Source organism: Hemiscyllium ocellatum, unplaced genomic scaffold (genome assembly GCF_020745735.1).
Source record: "Hemiscyllium ocellatum isolate sHemOce1 unplaced genomic scaffold, sHemOce1.pat.X.cur. scaffold_274_pat_ctg1, whole genome shotgun sequence".
In the NCBI taxonomy this organism is placed as follows: Eukaryota; Metazoa; Chordata; class Chondrichthyes; order Orectolobiformes; family Hemiscylliidae; genus Hemiscyllium; species Hemiscyllium ocellatum.
Window position 1 is genome coordinate 10,619 of NW_026868190.1, and position 24,272 is coordinate 34,890.

At 45.5% G+C, this 24,272-nt stretch overlaps 1 long non-coding RNA gene across 3 annotated transcripts in view; it reads left to right on the forward strand.

Moving 5' to 3' along the window:
* The first annotated feature begins 1,022 nt into the window (after positions 1-1,022).
* LOC132812475 (uncharacterized) overlaps positions 1,023-24,272 on the forward strand; it is a 40,048-nt gene continuing 16,798 nt past the window's right edge. The window contains exons 1-4 of one of the 3 annotated variants that reach the window (XR_009643665.1): positions 1,023-1,179; positions 10,444-10,550; positions 19,308-19,416; positions 23,832-23,938. This is a non-coding gene — a long non-coding RNA (uncharacterized LOC132812475). Of the gene's footprint in view, positions 1,180-10,443; positions 10,551-15,413; positions 15,439-19,307; positions 19,417-23,831; positions 23,939-24,272 lie in introns of those variants that run through there. The other 2 variants (XR_009643667.1, XR_009643666.1) reach the window with 2 other exon arrangements.

Here is a 24,272-nt window from a genome sequence, read left to right on the forward strand (position 1 = left end):
ACACTCACACACCTACACACACACTCACTGTACTAAAACTGAGGTTTAATGAATAAAAACTAAATTATGAAACTAATGATCGACTAGGCCATAATGAAGCATGAACTAGAAGTCACCTCTGTTATGCCAGGAACATGGTAACCTTGGGCAAGAAACCAAGGAATGCTTCAGTTAGACACAGAGGGCAATATACAATGAAAGCTCTTTTCATGACATCAATAAATGTTATAACTAGTAGCAGAAATTGTAAAATAATATAACATTTTAATTAAAGAAATTGGCAGAGAAAAGCGTGAAATGCTTTAACCAATGGAATTGTCATTAATGATTTTTAATGTAAGAAAAATCCATAGCGTGAGATGTTTAAACCAATGAAATTATCACCAATGTATTTGAATGGAAAAATAATGTATAAGTATTAGTGCTGTAAAATCTCCCGTTGCGATTTCCGAAGTCCTTTTTGGAACTCGCCCAATCTTCGAAGATTGAATAAACATCTGTTGCTCTGTCTGTGTGTGTCTCGCAGTATTTCGAATTGCCACGGGAAAAGTGACAGCCGGTGGGGATAAGGGCTGATACCAGTCAACTTGGAGTTCGCCTTTTTGAACTTAACCTTGTGGACAGTCTCCCTTGACACAAGGGTTAAAGGACAGTCCGCGGTTGGCAGAGTTCGGAGGCAGGACCCGGTTGTTCTGAATCAGATCCCTAGAGTTAGAATAGTTAGCCAAGTGTCAGGAACTATTCTCCGGAGATTCAGAAAGCCTAGACAGAAATCACTTATAACACATTCCTCCCTCACTCGTGACTTGGAGGTGCTGATGTTGGATTAGGATGGACAAAATTAAAATTCCCAGAACACCAGGTTATAGTCCAACAGGTTTATTTGGAAGCACTAGCGCTGCTGCTGCTTCATCAGGTGGTTGTGTGTTTTTAACTTTGTCTCTCACTCTTGTAACTTATGCAGAGCAACAAAAACCAGGAAGCAGTGCGCATGCTCCAGCCAACAGTGGTCACAAGATGATTGATGTCAGCGGTGGACCAATGGAAGTACAGGGGCGGGGCTGGAGGACCTGGCGAGGCGGTTGGCCCTCCGACCAATCAGTGAATGAGAGGCGGGACTTGATTATACCACGTGATCATCCTCGCGGACAGCGCGGCTGTGCGGGCGGAGAGCTATCGGTAAGGAAAGAAATAAACAGCAGGAAACGGGAGGGAAACGGTGACGGTCTAGGCTGAGAGGTTTTGCGAACATTTGGTGCACATCGGAAAAGACAAATTTGAAATTTACAGTCTCGTTTTTGCAGTAAACCGGAAAATGCCTCATTTCGCGATTGACTCGAGTCAGTGCCGCCATCTTTATTCGGGGCAACGAATCACTGGACACGTGCAGCCGCCATCTTTGTAGGGGGCAAAGTTCAGAGGGGAGTATGTGCAGCTCTCCCTGATAGAGAGTCATAGGGCAGGATTTACACAGAGCACATTCACACCCAGGGAAATGGATTTTTTTTCTCTGGATTTGTTTCGTCATTCGTTTAAAGGATTTGGATGTGAATAGAGGCGGTACCGTTAGTAAGATTGCTGGTGACACCAAAATTGTTGGTATTGTGGTCAGTGATAAAGGTTGTCTCAGAATACAATGGGATATTGATCAGATGGGCCAATGGGCTGGGGAATGGCAGATAGGGTTTAATTTAGATAAATGTGAGGTGCTGCATTTTAGAAAAGCAAATCCGAGCAGGACTCACACACTGAATTGTAAGGTCTTGGAGAGTCTTGCTGAACAAAGAGACCTTGGAATGCAGGTTCACAGTTCCTTGAAAGTAGAGTCACAGGTCGATAAGACAGTGAAGAAGAAATTTGGTATGCTTCCCTTTGTTGGTCAGAGCGTTGAGTACAGGAGCTGGACAGGACATTGATTAGGCCACTTTTGGAATATTGTGTGCAATTCTGGTCTCCCTATTATCAGAAGGAGGCACTGAAACTTGAAAGGTTTGAGAATTGATTTTCAAGGATGTTGCCAGGGTTGGAGGATTTGAGTTGCAGGGAGAGGCATAATAGGGACTGGGGCCATTTTCCCTGGAGTGTCATAGGCTGAGGTGTAATTTTGAAGAGATTTATATAATCGTGAGGGGCATGGATAGCGTAAATAGACAAGGTCTTTACCCTGGGGTGGTGGAGCCCAGAACTAGAGGATATAGGTTAAGGGTGAGAGGGGAAAATTCAACAGGGACCTAAAGGGCAACAAAAATTGTAACATTTCAAAGGCAGTTGAATAGGAAGGGTTCAGAGGGATGCCGGCCAAGTGCTGGCAAATGGTAATAGATTAGGTTCGAATATTTGGTTGGCATAGATGGGTTGTACTGAAGAGTCTGTTTCGGTGCTAGACATCTCTGACTGTGGGATCATAAAACTGCTCCGATTCGCCTCTGAGCACCTTGATGTCCACTTGTTCACTATCTAGCTTCCTCAGTCTCTGAGTGTATTTTTGCTCTGTTTAGTATTTTACTGTTATGTTCACAGACCTTTCAGTAAATGAATTGTCCACTGCTGCCTGGCTCCTCACCATATTACAGAGGAGGTAGTACTGGATGTGTTGAATCATATTGAGGTGGATAAATCCCTGGGACCTGTTAAGGTGTATCCCAGACATTTGTGGAAAGCTAGGAATGTGATAGCAGTGCCCCTCCCTGAGATGTTTATATTGTCATTGGTGACAGGTGAGGTGCTGGAAGGCATGTGCCATTATTTAAAAAGGTGGTAAGGAAAGGCCAGGGAACAAGAGAACAGTGAGCCTGAAGTCAGTGGCAGGCAAGTTGTTGGAATGGATTCTGAGGGACAGGATTTACATGTATTTGGAAAGATGAGGAATGGTTAGGGATAGATAGCATGGCTTTGTGTGTGGGAAATTCTCTCTCTAACTTGATTGAGTTTTTTTTGAAGATGTGACAAAGATGATTGATGAAGGCAGATTGTGAATGTTGTCTATATGGACACTGAACGATGTTCCACAAAGCAGACTGGTTAGCAAGGTTAGATAACATGAAATGTTGAGAGAACTAGCCATTTGGATACAAAACTGGCTTGAAGGTAGGAGGCAGAGGGTGGTGCAGAGGGTTGATTTGTGGACTGGAGGCCTGTGAGCAGCAGCGTGTTGCAGGAATGGATATTGGGTCCTTAAATAATTGACTTGGATGTGAATATGAGATATGGTCAGTAGGTTTACAGAAGACACCAAAATTGGAGGTGTAGTGGACAATGAAGAAGGTTAGTTCAGAATACAACAGGATCTTGACCAGATGGGCCATTGGGGCGAGGAATGGCAGACTGGGTTCAATTTAGACAAATGTAAGCTGTTGGATTTTGGAAAGGCAAATCGGGGCAGGACTTATACACTTATTGGTAAAGTCCTTGGGAATGTTGCTGAACATAGAGACCATGGAGAGCAGGTTCATTGTTTCTTGAAAGTACAGTCATAGATAGGCAGACTAGTGAAGGTGAGGTTTGGTATGCTTATATTTATTGGTCAATGCATTGAGTACAGAAGCTGGGATGTCAAATTGTGGCTGGACAGGACATTGATTAAGCCATTTCAGGAATTATGTTTTAAGTTCAAAATCCCCTGTTCTGGGAAGGATGTTGTGAATCTTGAAAGAGTTCAGACAAGATTTACAAAGACTTTGCTAGGATTGGAGGATTTGGGCTACAGGGAGAGGCTGAATAGGCCAGGGTTAATTTCCCTGGAGAGTCAAAGACTGAGAGGTGACTTCATGGGGATTTATAAAATCATGAGGGGCATGGATACGGTGAACAGCCACGGTCTTTTCCCCCCAGTTAGGTGGGTTCAAAACAATTGCATGGGCTTAAGTTGAGAGGGCAAAGATTTAAAACGGATCTAAGGGGCAACGTTTTCAAACTGTGTGTGGTGTGTGTGTGGATTGAGCTGCCAGATGAAGTAGTGGAGGCTGATACAATTACAACATTTGAAAGGCATCCGATTGGGTACATGGATAGGAAGGGTTTCAAGTGATACAGACCAATCGCTGGCAAATGGGGCTCCAGTTGTTGAGGATTCCTGGTTGGCATGGACAAATTGGACCAAAGGTCTGTTTCTGTGCTGTACATCTCTATGACATTAATAAATGAAAATAAGATGTGTTCCTCTTTTGTGGAGAGCTAGCAGAAGCACAGATAATTGTTCTTGGAGCTGAGAAGGTTAAGCAGTGATTTTGATCAGCTGCAAATTTGTTTCTAAGATATTTAATTTTCAGAGAGAGGGGAATTGTTAACAATGTCACAATTTTAGTAACTATTTTCAGGTAATTGGCAATTAATAAGTGAATATGTGAACATTATGTTCTTCAGTAAGTTCTGAGCATCTGGAACAGTCTGAACGGCAGCTGGACAGACTCAGCAGTTATTCATAAACAGATTTGGAATTTTACTTTTTAAGGGAAGATTTGGGGTGCTATGGGCAAATGGGAAGGGAATTGGGACAGATTTGCAGCATCTCCAGAGGGAGAGAGTACAGCCCAAATGGGCTGAATAGCCCCCAGCCCCTGTGCTCTGTGATACTGTCCCATTCACTGTGAATGATGAAGCTCATCCCAGAGCAGAGAGAGGGAGGATCCCACCAATCATCCGGGGCCCATTGTGAGGTGAGTGATGTCAGCGCAGGCCAATAGGGCCAGAGGGCAGTACTGGAGGACCAGGTCGTACGAGTTTGTCCTCCAACCAATCGGAGTGAATGAGGGCATCCTCAAGGTTGGAACTAAAGAAAGGCACATATCGCAGAGATTTGAGAAACTGGAGGACGTGAGATAGGGAGCGTTCTGTGGCTAGTGAGGAATTATATAAATAAGGAAGAGTTGTGAGGATGGTTTAGGTGACATTGATCAGGCGAGTTGAGGATGGAGGAATTTAGGGATCGTGAGGATTAGAGTCATAATGTTATACAGCAAGGAAACAGGCCCTGTGGTCCAACCAGTCCATGCCGACCATAATTCCAAACTGAACTAATTGTACCTGCCTCCGCTTGGACCACATCCATCCAAATATTTCCTATTTATGTACTTATCTGAATGTCTTTTCAATATTGTAATTGTATTCACAGCTACCACTTCCTCTGGAAGTTCATTCCCCACGTGTATCTTTTTTATTAAAACCTTCATGTATTTTCTCAAATCTTTCTCATTTCTTCTCAAAATGAATGCACCCGAGTTTTGAATCCCCTCTCCCCCGGCTATTCACCCTGTCTACACTCTTTCTAATTTTATAAACCTCGAATAAGCTCACGCCTCAACCTCGTGCACGCCAGTGAAAAAATTCCCAGCCTATCCAGCCTCTCCTTAGAACACAATCCCTCCATTCATGGCAACATGCTGGTAAATCTCTTCTGAACCTGCTCCAATTTAATAATCTCCTTCCTATAACACCACAACCAGAACTGGACAGAGTATTCCAGAAGAGGCCTCCCCAACATCTTGTACATCCCCAACATAACGTCCCAACTCCTGTACTCCAAGGTCTGAACAATAAAGGTAAGTGTGCTTAGCACCTTATTAACCACCCTGTCTACATGTCACACAAACTTCAAAGACGTGAAGCCCTCGGACTCTCTGTTCCCATATCACTACTCAAGGCCCTACTTTTATTGAGAGTAAGTCCTGCCCTCGTCTGTTTTGTCAGGTTGTTATATTTTGCATTTATTCCAATCCAAAAAAATTGCGTATAAAGGCAGTAGGGGTATAATTAAGAGGGAAATCAGGAGGCAAAAAAGGGACGTGAGATAGCTTTGGCGAATAGGTTTAAGAATAATCCGAAGGGCTTCTATAAATACATGAAGAATAAAAGGCTAACTAGGGAGAAAATAGAGACCCTCCAAGATCAGCAAGACAGCCATTGTGTGGAGCTGCAGGCGATGGGCGAGATAGGAAACCAGTGTTTTGCATCAGTGTTTACTGTGAAGAATTACATGGGAGATATAGAATGTGGGGAAATAAATGGTGACATCTTGAAAAATGTCCATATTACAGAGGAGGAGGAGATGTTGGATGAGTGGCTAAGGAGCTGGTGCAGGGGAAAAGGATTCACATTTTTTTTGGATCATTGTGATCTCCTCTGGAGTAGAGTTGACCTGCATAAGAAGGATGGATTGTACCTGAATTGGAAGGTGTTAACATCCAGACAGGGAGATATTAGTGATACTCGGGAGGCATTAAACCAGTGAGGGAGTGGGTGTAAACCCAATAAGATAGTGAGGAAAGAGTATGTCTGAGACTGGTACAGTTCAGAAGTCAAATAGTCAAGGCAGGCAAGGGCAAGGCACAGAATGAAGTCGGACTGAGCAGTTGCACTGCATTTACTTCAATAGAAGAGGCCTGACAGGGAAGGCAGATGAGCTCAGGGTATGGTTTTGAACATGGCACTGGGATATTATAGCATCTACAGAGGTAGCACTCAGGGATGGATAGGACTGGCAGCTTAATGTTCCAGGGTATAGATGCTATAGGAAGAATAGAAAGGGGGACAAGAGAGGAGGGGGAGTAGCATTTTTGATTCAGGATAGCATTATGTTTTTGCTTAGGGAAGATATTGCTGGGAGTACGCCCATTGAAGTTAGTTCGTTGGAACTGGGAAATAAGAAAGGGATGACCACCTTATTGGGGTATTCTGCATGGATTTTGTCTGAGTTCTCTGGTTTCCTCCCACAGTCCAAAGATGTGCAGGATAGGTTGGATTATCCAGGCTGAATTGTCCACAGTGTTCAGGGATGTGCAGGTTGGGTGGATTGTCCAGGCTGAATTGTCCGTAATGTTCAGGCATGTGTAGGTTGTGTGGCCCTCGGAAATGCAATGTTACTGGGGGAGGTGAGGAGGCTCTCAGGGTCAGTATCAGTGTGATGGGCTGAATGACCTGCTTCCACACTGTTGGGATTCTCTGATAATTCTACTAGTTTTAAAATAGTTACAGAAAATAATAGACCAGATATACATGTTAAGGTTCTGAATTGGACAAAGGCTGATTTTGATGGCACGAGGCAAGAACTTTCACCTGGCCCCTCCAGCCTGCTCTACCATTCAATAAGATCAGGGCTGATCTTTTCATGGCCTCAGCTCCACGTTCCCGATCTCCCACCATAACCCTTAATTCCTTTCCTGTTCACAAATCTACAATTTGCCTGAAAGGCATTCAAATGCTGCAGTCAGCAGGGAATGCCACAGATTCACAACCCTTTAGCTGAAGAAGCTCCTCCTGATCTCAGTCCTAAATCTGCTCCCCCTTATTTTGAGGCTCTGGAGTTGGACCCGTCCCCATTGGAAATAGCCTCCCTGCTTCTGTCTTATCTCCTCCCCTCATAATTTTATTTGTTTCCTATCCAACGTCCCATTCTTCTAAATTACAATGAGTATAGAACATGTTTTCTCAATCTCTCCACATACACCAACCCTCTCAACTCCCAACTCAAACTAGTGACCCTCCTCTGCACTCCCTCTAGTGCCAGTACATCCTTGCTAATGTAAGGGGATCAAACCTGTACACAGTACTCCAGGTGTGGCCTGTACAGCTGCAGCATAACCATCCCTCTGGCAATGAAGGACAATATTCCCTTCACTGCCTTAATTACCTGCTGTACCTGCAAACCAGCTTCCTGTGATTCACGCACAAGGACACCCAGCTCCCTCTGCACAGCAGCCTGCTGCAATATTTCACCATTTCATCATCCAGTCTGCTGTTAGTCCGACCCAAATGGATGACCTCACGTTTCCCAACATTGAACTCCATCTGCCAGATCCTTACCCACTCACTTAATTGATCTGTATCCCTGTGCAGACTTACAATGGACTCTGCAGACATTGCTTTACTCGTCTTTGTATCAAATGTGAACTCTGACACCGTACACTTGGTCCTCAATTCCAAAACATTTGTGTAAATTGCAAACAGTTGTAGTGTCAACACTAATCCAAACACCCGTTTATCCCCATTATTTATTATGTTGGTGAACCGATCCTGTATCAATGATAATTACCCATAATGCTGTGCATCTTTACCTTATACAGCAGCCTTTTGTGTGGCAACGTATCGAATACCTTCTGGAAATCCAGGTACACCACAACCACCGGTTCCCCCTTGTCCAACGCGCTCAAATAATTCCAGTAAATCCATTAAAAGTGACCTGCCTTTCATGAATCCATGCTGTGTCTGCGAAATGAGACAATTTCTACCCAGATATCTCACCACTACTTCCTTGAGAGATTCAAGCATTTTCTCCACTGCAGAAGTTAAGCTAACAGGTCCTTTTTGAAAAATAGTGGCACCAATTTGCAGCTTCCAGTCTGTCAAAACCATCCCAGAATCCAACAAATTTTAGTGAATTATCACGAGTTTGTTATTCTTCCCCCCCATCTACTTTAGTCCCTCGAATGCATTCCATCAGGGCCAGGAGACCCAGCTACCTTGAGGCTGTTATCTTTCCCAACATTGCCTCTTTACTGGGAATGATTGTTTCTCTGTCCTCATCTGCTATTGCCTCCACAGGCCTGCAACAATGAGAGTATATAGACAGTATGTTCCTGTTAAGGCCAAGGCTGGTAGGTGTAGGGAATGCTGCCTGTCGAAAGAAATTGAGGGCCTGGTCAGGAAAATGAAGGAGGCATTTGGCAGGTACAGAGAGCTGTGTTTGTGAGAATCCCTAGAGGAGTATAGGGGCAGTAGGAGTATACTCGAGGTAAACCAGGAGGGCAAAAAGGGGATATGAGATAGCTTTCGGAAATAGGTTTAAGGAGAATCCAAAGTGATTGTACAAACACACTAAGGACAAACGAGTAACCAGGCAGAGAATAGGTACCCGCAAAAATCAAGGCTGTCTGTGGAACCGCAGGAGGTGAGAGAGGTTCTGTATGAGTGGAGAGGTTTTACAAACACAATGTGCGCATCGGAAAACACATATTTTGTAACATCCCAGTCTCGTGTTTTCAGTAAATGGGGAATTGCCTCAGTGTGGCTGCAGGTATGTGTACGCGTCACCATCTTTATTCGGGGCAAGAATTCACTGGATACATGCGGAACTGCCAGCTTTGTAGGGGGCAAGGTGCAGCCAGGCGCATGTGCAGCCTTTCTGTGGTACAGAGTCATTGGGCAGGATTTACAGAGCACATTCAAACTCAGAGAAATGGATGTTTATTTCTGGATTTGTTTTGTCATTCATTTAAATGATTTGGTATCGTAAATGAGTTTGCAGGTCATACAAAATTGGAGATATTGTGGATAATGAAGAAGGTTACCTCAGATTACAATGAGATATTGATCAGATGGGGTTTAATTTAGATAAATGTGAGGTGCTGCATTTTGGAAAAGCAAATCAGTGCAGGACTTATACACTGAATGGCCAGGCCCTGGAGACGTTTGCGGAACAAAGAGACCTTGGACTGCAGGTTCATAGTTTCTTGCAAGTCAAGTTGCAGGCAGATAGGATGGTGAAGAAGGTGTTCAGTTTATATTCCTTTATTGGTTCGAGCATTGAGTACAGGATGTGGGAGGTCATGTTGCTGTACAGGGCATTCGTTAGGCCACGTTTGGAATATTGTGTGCAGTTCTGGCCTGCCTCCTATCAGAAGGGTGCTGTGAAACTTGAAAGGTTTCAAAAAAGACTTCCAAGAATGTTGTTAGTGTTGGAGGATTTGAGGTTGGAGGGTGGGCTGTTTTCCCTGGAGTGCCATAGGCTGAGCTGTGATGTTATGGAGGTTTATACAATCATGAGGGGCATGAATAGAGTAAATGAACAAGGTGTTTTCCTTGGAGTGATGGTGTCCAGAAGTAGAGGGCATTGCTTTAGGGTGAACAAATAAAATTTCAAAGGGGCCTCGAGGACAACTCTTTCATGCAGTGCGTGGAATGAGCTGCCAGAGGAAGTGGTGGAGGCTAGTACAAATAAACATGTTAAAGGCATCTAAATAGACACATGATATGATTAGGAAGCGTTTATAGGGATGTGGGCCAAGTGCTGGCAAATGGGAATGGATTAGGTTCGGATACCTGGTTGGCATGGATGAGTTACACCGAAGGGTCTGTGTCGGTGCTATACATCTCTGACTGTGGGATCATAACAGCTTATACTGCTCTGCTCCATCTCTGGGCTCCCTCATGACCACTTTGTCAATATCTAGCTTCCTCAGTCTCGAACAATGGGTGTATTTTTGGTCTGTTTAGTATTTTCCTATTACTTTTACAGACATTTCTGTAAGTTAATTTTTCACTGCCGCCCAGCCCCTGACCGTGTGCTGCTTATTATTTTTTTTCTGGAAAATCTTTGACAGTCAAGAATTCTTTTTTCCAATGAGCAAGTGTATTTTCCTTACATTTCTGACTATAAATTCTGCACTATTTTCATTCCCTGTAATCCGTTTTGCACTCCCTGAAACATCAACTGTGTTTCTCCTTCCACAGATCCCAGTGATTAATGCCAAAGCCCTGTTGCCTGGGGAGAGGGTGATGTTTGACTTTCTTGTACAGCTGCAGTTTGTGTGGTGAAGGTGTTCCCACAATGTGGTTGGGTAAGAGACATTACAGATTATTCATTACAGCAACAGTGATGATTTGAAGATAATGTCCAAATCAAGAACAGTTTGTAGTTTCATTATCATGCTTATAATTTGACAAAAATGTTATTGGGAACTTTAGACATAAGGCCAGAGAAGGATGATATTAGGTCAGCTGACCAAAAGCATTGCCAAAAAGCAGGTTTTGAGGAATGTCTTAAAGGGAGAAAGCAGACCTGTGGCTGCGGATTTCAGACCTTGTTGCTTTGGCAACTGTAAAAGCAGCCACACAGGTGAGGTAATGAATTAACAGATCATTGTGAATCTCTCGAACAGAATGGGTTGTCGAGGTCTCAAAGGGTGTGAGATACAGCGAGCTAGGGATGGTCACAACCAAAAATTACATCAAGGGTGGGAATTTTAAATTGAGGGATGTGGGCCGGATGCTGGCAGGTGAGACTAGATCAGGTTGGGATATCTGGTCGGCGTGGACGGGTTGGATTGAAGGGTCTGTTTCCATGCTGTACATCTCTGTGGCTCTCTGTTGTTGGTTATGAATAGGAGCCTTTTGATGGATCAACAAGCTTTGGTACGAGGGAGTACTTGGGCAGCAGAGATTTAGGTTTTCTTGAGATTACAGGGAGGTTGAATGTGGGAAGCTGGTCAGGAGTGTGTTTGGATAATGGAGTCTGGAGATAACACAAGGGGGATGAGAGTATATGAGCTGAGACAAGAGTAGAATCAGCTAGAAATAGTGGTGTTGGAGTGGGACTGGGCTGTCCCCCTCACCTCACCTCTGGGATTCAGCTGGTTGTCAGGTTGTGAATCAGGCGGTAACACAATCGGGAGCTGAGTGGCCCTGGTGGAGCCTAAAATGAGTGTCACTCAGCTGGCTGTTGCTGAGCAGCTGCTGCTTGGTAGCCCTGTTGATGACATCTTCCATCACTTGACTGCTGATCGAGTGTGGACTGAGGGGTGGAAATTGGCTGGGTTGGATTGCCCTGTGTTTTTGTGTTGAACATGCCAGGGCAATGTTCCACATTGTCGGGTAGATGCCAGTGCTGGAGCGGTACGTGGCTTGGTGGGTGGCAAGTTCTGGAGCACAAGCCATCAGTATTATTGCCAGGATATTGGCAGGGCCCGTAGCCTTTGCACTACTTAACCATTTCTATTCAGTTTGAATAACATCAAGAATTGGCTTAAAACTCACATCTGTGATGTTAGAAACCACTGGAGAAGGCTGAGATGGTTCATCCCACTTTGCACTTCTGGCTGCAGATTGCTGCAAATGCTGTTATCTTATCTGGTCCTTGTACTGCTGGAGGAGCCTCACATATAAGGGTGGGGATATCTGTGATGCTTCCTCCAATGAGTTGTGAACGGTGATGGACAATTAAACAACTGGGTGTGGCAGAACTGCAGAGTTCTGATCTGATCTATTGGTTGTGGGATCACTTAGCTCTGTTGCTTGGTGCTGATGCTGTTTGAAATGCAGATGGTCCTGTTTAGTAGCTTCACCAGGTTGGCCCGTCATTTTTAGGTATGCCTGGTGCTGCTCATGGCATGCCCTCCTTTCCTGTTCATTGTGATGGGTGAGTGCGGGATGTACAAACCCATGAGATTACAGATTGTGCTGGAGTACAGTTCTGCTGCTGTTGATGTCCCACAGTACATCAGAGAGATCCAATTTGAGATCCTACATCTCTTCAAACTCTGTCCCATTTAGAACGGTGATAGTGTCACTCAACACAATGGAAGTTTTTCTTAACTTTAAGCCAAGACTTGTGTCTCCAAAAGGAATGTGTGATGGTCGCTCTTACATCTGTCCATGACAGTATCGGTATCTGCAGCTGGTCAATTCATAACAATGAGATAAAGTATGTTTTTCCCTCTTGGTTCCCTCACCACCCACTGCAGACTCAGTTGAACAGCTGTGTCCTTTAGGACCTGACCAGCTCAGTCAGTAATTCTGTTGCAGAGCTAGTCTCGATTGTGGACATTGAAATCCTGTACCCAGAGTACGTTTGACACCATTTTACTTCCTCAGTGCTGCCTCCAAATGTTGTTCAATATGAAGGAGAAGTGATTCATCAGCCAAGGGAGGATGGTACGTGGTAATCAGCAGGAGCCATGAGATTTCCTGGTGTCCGGAGTCAATGCTGAGTACTCCCAGGGCAAATCCTCCCTGTCTGTGCCACCACCTCTGCCTGGTCTGTCCTGCTGGTGGGACAGGACATATCCAGAGATTTCAGGAGAAAGTGAAGACTGCAGATGCTGGAGATCAGAGTCGAGAGTGTGGTGCTGGAAAAGCACAGCAGGTCAGACTGATGAAGGGCTTAGGCTCAAAACATCGATTCTCCTTCTCCTCGGATGCTGCCTGACCTGTTGTGCTTTCCATCACAACACTCTCAATATCTTGGGATGGTGATGGTGGTATCTGGTCATTGTCTGTAAGGGTTGATTTCACGAGTATGAGTATGTCAGGCTGTTCCTTGATTGGTCTGTGAGACAGCTCTGCACATTTTGGCACCAAACTCCATATGTTAGTCTGGAGGACATTGCACCATCGAGACGGCTGATTCTGTGGTTGTATTTTCTGGTGCCCTGTTAGATGCCGAGTGGTCCATCTAGTTTCATTCCTTTGTTGAGACTTTGCAGTGATTAATACAGTGAGTAGCTTGCTGGGCCACTGTCGGGTTGGCAGGATTTTTTTCGCCATTGACAATCGTTCCATGGAGATTAGGAGATTCCTAATTCCGGTTATTTTTTTCTTGAATTCAGATTCCGCCATCTGCCAAGTTGGGATTCGAACTAGGACTTCAGTCGTTTGTTTTAATATTTTGAATAAAAGTTAAATACATTAGGTTTGTTCACTCACTTTAAACATCACTTACCCAGGTTTTGTTTCTTTGTGAAACACTGTCCATCATCCTGTCTCCTCCATCCTTCCCTCCAACAAGAGTTTGGAGCACATGGAGTTTGTCTGTCAGTAAGACTGAGATAATCTGATCTGCAGCCCCTCACCCTAATCTCATTAAACCATAGACTTTCCAACTCTTTTTTTTCCTCCTCCTCCTCATCAGTCCCCCTCACCGATTCACAGATATTGTTCCTTGTTCAGTCTTTTCTGATTATGTCCTTCTCTCCCAAAATCCTGCTCCATTTCCACTCGCCCTTTCCTTTTTGAATTCCTTGCATTTGGTGTCCCTCCTGGATCTATCCTTGGTCCCTTCTGTATCTCACGTACACACAGCCAGGAGGTGACATTGTGCAAAAGCACCATGTTGTGTTTCACATGTACACTGACGATGCGCTGCTCTCCCTCCCCGTCATCCCTCTCCATTACTCCACTGTTACTCAGTTATCAAACTGCTTACCACATTCCCACTACTCGATTAGGTGCAGTTTCCTCCAATGAAGCATTGTAATGGTTAAACCTGTTGCGTGACAAATTTCTTTCCCTGACTGCTGAGCCTCTCCCTCTCGCTGGGAACTACACTCTTTACAGCATTGCAGTTATATCTGACGCGAAGCTGACCTTCTGATCAGACATCTACACAATCCCAAACACCAGGAATTCCAATTGCTTGTCTACTCCTCACCCCAGCTCCATTGCTACTGAAGCCCCTTACCCGTGTCTGTGTTGCCTTAAACTTGATGAATCCGAAACAGAACCCTTGATTCTGTGACTGGCTCAGAATCTGGTTTCAGACTCCCCTCTCAGTACTTACCCTCAGACACATCAGTATTTATTCTGTCAAACCCCTTAAGAATCTGGTGGTGTGGTCTGATTGTAGCTGGTGGAAATGGCAGGGGATGATGTGTTGTATCTGGGTGGAAGGTAAGGACTTTGGGGGCGGGGGGCAGTGGTTCTATCCTTGTTGCAGTTGGAGGTGTGGGTTTCAAAGGCAGAGGTGCGTGAAGTGGAGGAGATAAAGTGGATGGTATTGACCACATGGGAGGGGAAATTGCAGTCCTTGAAATATGGGCCATTTGGTATGTTCTGGCCTCACTGGAACACTGCAGTAAACATGAGACAGAGATGTTGGCCAGGGAACAGGCTTATGTGTTAAAGTGGCAGGCAGCTGGAAGCTCGGGGTCTGTTTTTGCAGCAGAACGTAGATCATCAGTCGCCATTTCCACCACCTCCACTGAGATGCTGCCAGACACAGGTTCCTGTCCCCTCCATTAACAGCTATGCACCCTCCCAGCCAGATTGTAATCCACTCCTTTTGTCTTTCCAAATGTTCCAGTCTCTCTCTGGGTTCTGTCCCTGCCTATTATTTACTCTCTAACCCCTATCTCCTGCAGTACAAAGATCTGCAGGTTAGTTGAATTGGCCAAGCTAAATTTCCCATAATGCTCAGGGATGTGTAGGTGAGGTGCATTAGTCAGGAGAAATATACAGTAATAGGGTAGGGGAATGGGTCTGGGTGGGATACCATTCGGAGGGTAGACTTTTGGGGCCGAATGGCCTGTTTCCACACTGCCAGGATTCTAATGTTCCCAGCTCCCATCGGTTCTGAGGAAGGGCCACTGGACAGATTCCTGTTCCCAGATGCTGCCAGACCTGCTGAGCTTTCCCAGCACCTCCTGCTTGTTGTTCCTGATTGACACCATCCATCCACCTTCCGGGTTTGATTCAGGCAGGGGGAGGATCCCACCACTGACCTCACAATGGGGTCCAGCTGATTGATGGCAGCTTCGGACCAATAGGAAAAGGTGGTGGGACTGGTGGACCAAGTGATAAAGATGGTCATCCAAACAATGGGAGTGAATGAGGGGCGTGGCCAGTGGGATGACACGTCACCAGTAACTCCGCCTGTGCAGTGTCACGTGACTCGGCCGTTGGTGAATGTGGGGAACGCAAATAGGGAAGGGGAGAGTGGCCTCAGAGACAGAGGTAATGAGTCACTTCAGACTGGGAAGTTTTAATTACACTCTGTGCAGGTCGTTAGTCTGAATTAGAAACTCTTTCCCGCGTTTGCAGCAGATGGGAAAATGGCTGCGGCCCTCAGGCGGTGATAGGTCCTGGGATATGGCCGCCATCTTTATTGGGGGCAAGGTACAGTGAGGGGCATGGACATGTCCCCTTCCAAGGATGGGGGAGGGGGAGGGGGAGGGGGAAGGTTTGAAGAGAGGCATTTACACATCAAGCACATACCAAGAAAAAAATATGTCTTTATATTCTTCCTGCACTGACTGTGAGTTTTGTTTTGTGAATTCATTTCATAGGATATTAAATCAGAATAATTGAGGTTCGGATCTCAAAGCAAGTTTTTACAGTCAATGGAGTCATCAGGATCTGAATATCATTGGCATTTAACTGTGGAAGGAGAAAGGTTTGTCAGTTCTGTTTGTGGGAAAATATCTCCAATATTTTTGTTAAGCAGAAAGATGTACAAATTCGTGGTTGGATCACCCTTTGGGTGTGTGCTCTGTTCTGGGCCCTGCAGCTGAGGAAGGAGATATTGGCCTGAGATGGAGCACAGATTTATCCAAATTACACCTCGTCTCTTTGGGTCAAAATCTGAGAGTTCTTACAATCACCCACTTCATGATGTTAACCTGTAAACTTGATATTTTCAATTACCTGCAAACTTCCCATTAAAACTCCTTTTAGACTCAAATTCCAGTACCTTTTCAGGTGGGATGTTCCAGCTTCTGACAACTGTCTGTTCATTCAGAAACTGCTGAGGTCCATGTTGACTCTGGGGTTACAAAGGGCTGAAATGAAAGATGAGATGCTGTCCCTGAGCTCCCATTGAGATGCACTGGAACAGTACAGGAGGCTGAGGGCAGTGTAGGTGTGAGCAGGCAATGACAATGACAGGGCTGCACTGTGAGGGCTGCTTGGCTCAATGAGAGTGTTCTGGAGTTGGGTGTAAACAGAGTGAGGGGAGACAGGGAGAAGGTGACGCTGAAACTCCGTTTTAGTTCAGGCCGTTCAGAAATTCACATGGTCCCATTGGGAACAGCCAGTTTTTAAGTGATACCTGCGGGGTATTTGTTAACAGTTTTTAATGTATTTTTCCTGAGGGCAGTTGAGAGTTAACCACATTGCTGTGGGTCTGGAGTCACATGTAGGCCAGACCAGGTGAGGATGACCGTTTCCTTCCCGACAGGACATGAGTGAACCAGTTGGGTTTTCTAACAATTGACAATAGTTTCATGGTCATCATTCGCCTTTTCATTCTCGATTGTATTGGATTCCGATGCTGCCATCAGCCATGTTGGGATTCTATCCCTAATCATCGGAACACTGTACATTTCAATCATCTGGCAGGAATACCATTAAGCCATTGCCTTCCTTTTTTAGCAATATTTAAAAGCAAGTTCCATCATTCTACGTGTACAATGTGAGATAAAATACTGCGGTGTCCATGTGTCGGCCTCTCCAAAAGGTCAATCAACAGAAATTTGTTTGGGGGTGAATATGTCACTTTTTTGTGGAGGGGGGAGGTGGTTTATTAAACAAAAACGAATCCAAATAAAAATGTTATGCCACGGACATGTAATTTCTGAAGCCGGAGGGGGATTACAGAGACAGGGAGAGTTGTGGGGCCGGAGGGGGATTACAGAGACAGGGAGGGTGGTGAAGCCGGAGGGGGCTTACAGAGACAGGGAGGGTTGTGGGGCCGGAGGGGGATTACAGAGACAGGGAGGGTGGTGAAGCCGGAGGGGGATTACGGAGACAGGGAGGGCGGTGAAGCCGGAGGGGGATTACGGAGACAGGGAGGGTGGTGAAGCCGGAGGGGGATTACGGAGACAGGGAGGGTGGTGAAGCCGGAGGGGGATTACAGAGACAGGGAGGATGGTGAAGCCGGAGGGGGATTACAGAGACAGGGAGGGTGGTGAAGCCGGAGGGGGATTACAGAGACAGGGAGGGTTGTGGGGCTAGAGGAGGACTGTTGTCCAAACATCACTGTGGTGTACATGGACTGCAGCATTTCAGGGAGGCGGTTAACCACCACTTTCTCCAAGACAAGTAAAGGTGGCCAATAAATACTGGTCTGGGCAGCAAAGGCACCCTCCAGTGAATAAACCCAAGCAGTGACCTCTCTGAGCTGACTTGCTGTGAAGTTAAAAACCTCTCTGGAAATGGAGTGGGCAGAGAAGAGAAACAGTGACATTTCACAGCTGCCCTCAGAGAGACCTCACCCTTGGAAGTACTCAGAGCCGGGATCAGCTCAGTGAGTTTCAGTCTCTTCAAACATCAATCTTAGTCAGTTTTATTTTATTAAATCTACAATCATGAGTCAGGTGAGGATTTCTTTTTAATGTCTTACGGTCTCTTGATTAAATGTTTAAGATATAAAATGTAAGCAATAAGTTATTCTCGGGCAGTATTTTTCGAGCAGTTAGACTGTGCCTTTGTCTTGGTCTGTAGGTTGTTAAGGCGGAGAGATGGCCTGTTGTAGAGTGGCGTGCTGTTCCTGTTGGGTGCGGAAGATTAGGGAGAGTTTCAATGAACCTGATGATTTGTCTGCAAGAAGTGTGATTGCAAATCCTATTGGATCGCATGGATTGGTGGAGGAGTGATTAAAGGCAGTGAGGAATTGACAGGAGCCCGGGAGTGTGATAGGCGGCAGTCTCAGGATACTGCAGATACAGTCAGGTAGGTGGGTTACCTCCAGAAAAGCTAGGAGGGGTAGGTAGGTACTGCAGGAGTCTCCTGTGGCTATCCCCATCTCAGACAAGTGTACTGTTTTGGAAAATGTAGGTGGTAATAGACTTTCAGGGGAAAGTAGCACTGACAGCCAAGTTACTGGTACTGAGACTGGCTTCTAACATAATGTGAGGTGTATCCAGTTCCACACGATCGATGGTGATAGGGGACTCTCTAGTCAGGGGCACAGTCTGCCGTTTCTGCAGCTGACAGTGAGAGATCAGAATGGGGTGGTGCTGCCCTGGTGCCAGTGTCAAGGATATCTCTCAGAGGGAGCAGAACATTCTCAAAGGGGAAAATAACCAGTGGGAGGACATTGTACATTGGTACCAATGACATAGGAAGGGGAAAGCATGGGGTCCTGAGGAGCAGGGAGATTTGCTAGTGCCACTCGGGAGGCATTAAACCAGTGAGGGAGTCGGGGTAATCCTAAAGAGATAGTGAGAAAAGAGGTGAGTCTGAGGCTGGTACTGTTCACCAGATCAGACTGTCAAGGCAGGCAAGAGCAAGCTACAGAATGAGGTGGGACGGACCAGTTACACTGCATTTATTTCAGTGCAAGAGACCTGACAGGTCAGGCAGGTGGGCTCAGGGTATGGTTTTGAACATGGCACTGGGATATTACAGCAATTACAGAGGCAGCACTCAGGGATGGATAGGACTAGCAGCTTAATGTTCCAGGGTATAGATGCTATAGCAAGGGGACAACAGAGCAGGGGGAGAGGTGTTTTTGATTAGGGATAACATTATGGCTGGGCTTCGGGAGGATATTCCTGGGAGTACATCCAGGCAAGTTATTTGGTTGGTACTGAGAAATACGAAAGGGGTGACCATCTTACTGGGATTGTATTATAGACTCTCTCCCAATAGTCAGCGGGGAATTGAGACACAATTTTACCGGCAGACCTCAGTTATCTGTAAAATATAGTTGCAATGATAAGGGGTTTTAACTTTACCAACATGGCCTCGGAGTGCTGTAGTGTTAAGGGCTTGGATGGAAATGTATTTGTTCAGTGTGTACGAGAACATTTCTGATTGAGTTTGTAGGATGTACCTACTAGAGAAGGAACAAAACCTGACCTGTTTCCTTTATTCATTCACAGGATGAGGCTGTCACTGGCTCGGCCAGCATTTATTGCTGCGTTTACCCAGTGGGCAGTTAAGAATCAACGACGTTGCTATAGGTCTGGAGTCCCATGCAGACCAGACCAGGTAAGGATGGCATTTTCCTTCCCTAAAGGTCATGAGTGAACCACATGGGTTTTTCCAACAATTGACAATGGATTCCTTGTCGTCACTAGATTATTTTTTCCAGATATTTATTGAATTCACTTTCCAAAATCTGCCGTGATGGGATTCAAACCCAGGTCCCCAGAACGTTATCTGGGTCTCTGGATTAACTGTCTAGTGATAATTTCACTCCATCATCACTGCCTCTTAGGAAATGAGGCAGGGTGAGTGACTGAGTTATCAGTGGGGCAGCACATCAGCACCAAAGATCCCACAGTATTGTGGCTCAGTGGTTAGCGCTGCTTCCTCAGCAACAGAGACCTGGGTTTGATACCAGCCTCAGGCAACTGTCTGTGTTGGAGTTGGCACATTCTCCCCAGTGTTTGTGAGGGTTTCCTTCGGATATTCAAATTTACTCCTACAGTCCAAAGATGTGTAGGTTAGTTGGATGAACCATGTTAAATTTCCCATAGTGTCCAGATGCAGTATATGAGGTTTTGGGATGTGCAGGCAAATCTCTGCCTGATGTGAAAAGATCGTTTTGAGGTCCTGGACAGAGCTCAGTGAGGTGTGGCTGAACGTTTTACATTTCCCGTGGCGGTAAGGGAAGGTCAAAGGTGTGGAGCATGTGTTGGTGGGAGGGTGTGGACCTAACAAGGGAGGTGCAGAGGGAATGGTCTCTGTGGAACGCAGATAGCGGTGGGGAGGGAAATATGTCTATGGTGGGGTCTGACTTTAGGTAGCAGAAATAAGAGGTTAATGCGCTGTATCTGGAGATTAGTGGGGTGGAAGATGAAGACCGCAGGGCTGTATTCTTTATTGTGGCTGGAGGGGTGGGGTAAAGGTGGAGGTGCGGGAAGTGGAGGGTATGTGTTGGAGGGCATTGTTGATCAAGTCGGAGGAAAGTTACGGTCCTTGTAGTAGGCCTTTCTGGGATGTCCTGGAATAGAATCCAAAGAGATTAAACAAATATATCACAGACAAAAGATTAACTGGACCAGAGAATAGGACCCCTTAAAGGTCAACAAGGCTGTCTATGGAACCACAGGGGGTGTGAAATATATGCAAATATTTCACGTCATTTTTACTGGAGAAGTATATGGAAGCTCGAGAGTTTGGAGAAATAAACAGTGATAACTTGAAAAGTGTCCATGTTACAGGGGAGGTGGGACTGGATGTCTTAAATCGCATCAAGGTGGATAAAGCCCTGGAACCTGATCAGGTGTATCCTGGAACTTTCTGGAAATCTAGGGAAGTGATTGTTGGGCCTCTCCTGAGGTATTTGTATGTTTGATAGCGACAGGTGAGGTGCCATTATTTTAAAAAAGGTGGTAAGGAGGGGCCATGGAACAAGAGAACAGTGAGCCTGAAGTCAGGCAGGCAAGTTGTTCGAATGGACAGGATATCCATCTATTTGGAAAGGTAAGGAATGATCAGGGAGAGTCACTGTGGCTTTGTACATGCACAATTGTGTTTCACTAACTTGAGTGAGTGTTTTGAAGTGACAAAGAAAATTGATTAAGCCAGGCGGTGAATGTTGTTTATATGGACATTCAACAAGGTTCCACAAAGCAGACTGGTTAGCAGGGTTAGATAACATGGAATGCAGGGAGAGCAAGCCATTACAAAACTACCTTGAAGGTAGGAGACAGAGGATGATGATTGAGGGTTGCTTTGCGGACTGGAGGCCTGTGAGCAGCAGTGTGCTGCAGGGATGGATATTGGGCCCTTAAATAAATGACTTGGATGTGAATATATGAGATATGGTCAGTAGGTTTACAGAAGACACCAAAATTGGAGGTGTAGTGGACAGTGAAGAAGGTTAGTTCAGAATACAACAGGATCTTGATCAGATGGGCCATTGGAGCAAGGAATTGCAGACTGAGTTCAAATTAGATAAATGTGAGCTGTTATATTTTGGAAAGGCAAATCAGGGCAGGACTTATGCACTTAATGGTAAAGTCCTGGGGAACATTGCTGAACAATGGGACCTTGGAGTGCAGGTTCATAGTTCCCTGAAAGTAGAGTCACAGGTAGGCAGGGGAGTGAATGCAGCATTTGGTACGCTCCCCGTTATTGGTCAATGCATTGAATGCAGCTGTTGTGATGTCATATTGTGGCTGGACAGGGCACTGATGAAGGCCCTTCTGGAATTCTGTTTTCAGTTCCAATCTCCCTGTTCTTGGAATAATGTTGAGAAACTTGAAAGGGTTCAGAAAACATTTGCAAGGACTTTCCTGGGGTTGGACGATTTGAGCTATTGGGAAAGGCTGAATAGGCTGGGACTATTTTCCCTGGAGATTTGGAGGCTGAGAGGTGATCTTATAAAGTCATGAAGGGCATGGATAAGGTGAGCAGTCAGGGACTTTTTCCCAAGTTCGGTGGCTCCAGAACGAGAGGGTACAGGCTTAAGGTGAGAGGGAAAAGATTTAAAGGGGATTTAAGGGGCATCGTGTTCATGTTGAGGGCATTGCAAGTATGGAATGAGCTGCCAGAGGAAGGGGTGGAGGCTAGTACAATTGCAGCATTTAAAAGGTGTCTGACTGGGTACTTGAAGAGGGAGGTTTTAGAGGGATAAGGGTGAACCGCTGGCAAATGGGACTCCATTAACGCTCTCCGTTAATGGTCAATGCATTGAATACAGAAGCTGGGACGTCATATTGTGGCTGGACAGGACGTTGATTAAGCCACTTCTGGAATTCTGTTTTCAGTTTGAATTTCCCTGTTCTGGGAAGGATGTTGTGAAATTTGAAAAGGTTTGGACAAGATTTACAAAAACGTTACCAGGATTGGAGGATTTGGGCTACAGGGAGGGGCTGAATAGGCTGGGGCTATTTTCTCTGGAGAGTCAAAGACTGAGAGGTGACTTCATTGAGATTTATAAAATCACAAGGGGCGTGGATAAGGTAAGCAGCTGGCATCCTTTTTCCTCAGGTTAGGTGGGTACAAAACTAGAGCACATGGGTTTAAGTTGAGAGGGCAAAGATTTAAAAGGGATCGAACTGGCAACATTTTCAAGCTGAGTGTGGTGTGTGTATGGGAGGGGCTACCAGATGAAGTAGTGGAGGCTGAAAAATCACAACATTTAAAAGGCTTCCAATTGGGTACATGAATAGGAAGGGTTTTGATGGATACAGGCCAATAGATGGTAAATGGGAATTCGTTAGTTTAGGATTCCTTGTTGGCACAGACGAATTGGACCGGAGGTCTGTTTCTTTGATCTTAATAAATTAAGATGCATTCCTCTCTTTTGTTTCGAGCTAGCTGAAGCACAGATAATTATCCTTGGAGCTGAGAAGTTGAAGCAGTGATTTTGACCTGGTGCCGATTTTGTTCCAAGGTCTTGAATTTGCAAAGAGAGAGAGGAATTGTTAACCCTGTCACAATTTTTAGTAACTACGTTCAAGTAATTGGCAAATAATACAAGGTGAAAATGTGAACACTATTTTACTCAGTAAGTTCTGAGCATCTGGAACAGTCTGAACAACACAGATTCAGCAGGTATTTTGAAACAGACTTGGAATTTTACTTTTTAAGGAAACGGGCGGCACGGTGGCACAGTGGTTGTGGGCGGCACGGTGGCACAGTGGTTAGCACTGCTGCCTCACAGCGCCTGTAGACCCGGGTTCAATTCCCGACTCAGGCGACTGACTGTGTGGAGTTGCACGTTCTCCCTGTGTCTGCGTGGGTTTCTCCGGTGCTCCGGTTTCCTCCCACAGTCACAAAGATGTGCGGGTCAGGTGAATTGGCCAAGCTAAATTGCCCATAGTGTTAGGTAAGGGATAAATGTAGGGGTATGGGTGGGTTGCGCTTCGGCGGGTCGGTGTGGACTTGTTGGGCCGAAGGGCCTGTTTCCACACTGTAAGTCTAATCTAAAAAAAAATTTGGGGGTAGTTGGGACATATTTGCACCATCTACAGAGGGAGAGAGGACAGCTCCAATGCCCTCTCTCTCTCTCATACCTGGTGAACAGCAGCAAAAGCAGGAAGCACTGAGCATGCTCCAGCCCACAATGGGCCTCGGATTATTGATGTCAGCGCAGGACCAATAAGAGTCGGGGGAACGAGGCTGGAGGACCAGGATGTGCCAGTTGGTCCTTCAACCAATCGGAGTGAATGAGGGGTGGGACAATACTCAACCACGTGATAAGCTTCACTGGCAGCACAGTGTTGTTGTGGCCAAGGCATTGGGAATGTGTGAAGGTGCAGGGCAGGGGAAAGGAAAGACATAGACCAGGAAGAGAAGGAAATTTTCATGGTATGGCATGAGAGGTTTTACAGAACTTAGTGCACATTGTGAATCACAAATTTGAAAATCCCAAATTCTGCCCCATTTTCCCTCCTTATAATGCATTTTGCACTCCCTGAAATAGCAACTGTGTGTTTCTCCCTCCACAGATCCCAGTGATCAGTGCCAAAGCCCCATTGCCTGTGTAGAGGGTGATGTTTGATTTCCCTGTCCAGCTGCAGTTCATGTGGTGAAGGTGCTCCCACAATGTGGTTGGGTAAGTGCTGTTATAGATTATTCACTCAGCAATATTGAAGAGTTGACAATGTATGTGCAAATCAGCAACAGTTTGTTTTTTTTTAATCATGTTTATAATTTCACAGAAATACTATTGAAAAATTCTGGCATAAGGCCACAGATTGAGATACTAGGTCAAGTGATCAAAAGCATTGCCAAATGAGCAGGTTTTCGAGAACACCTTAAAAGAGAAAAGCAGGTCTGAGAGGGTTCAGGTGGGAATTCCAGACAGTGTTGCCTTGGCAACAGTAGAAACAGCCAGACAGGTGAAGCAATGAATAAACACAAATGAATTGTCAAGGTCTTGCAGGGTG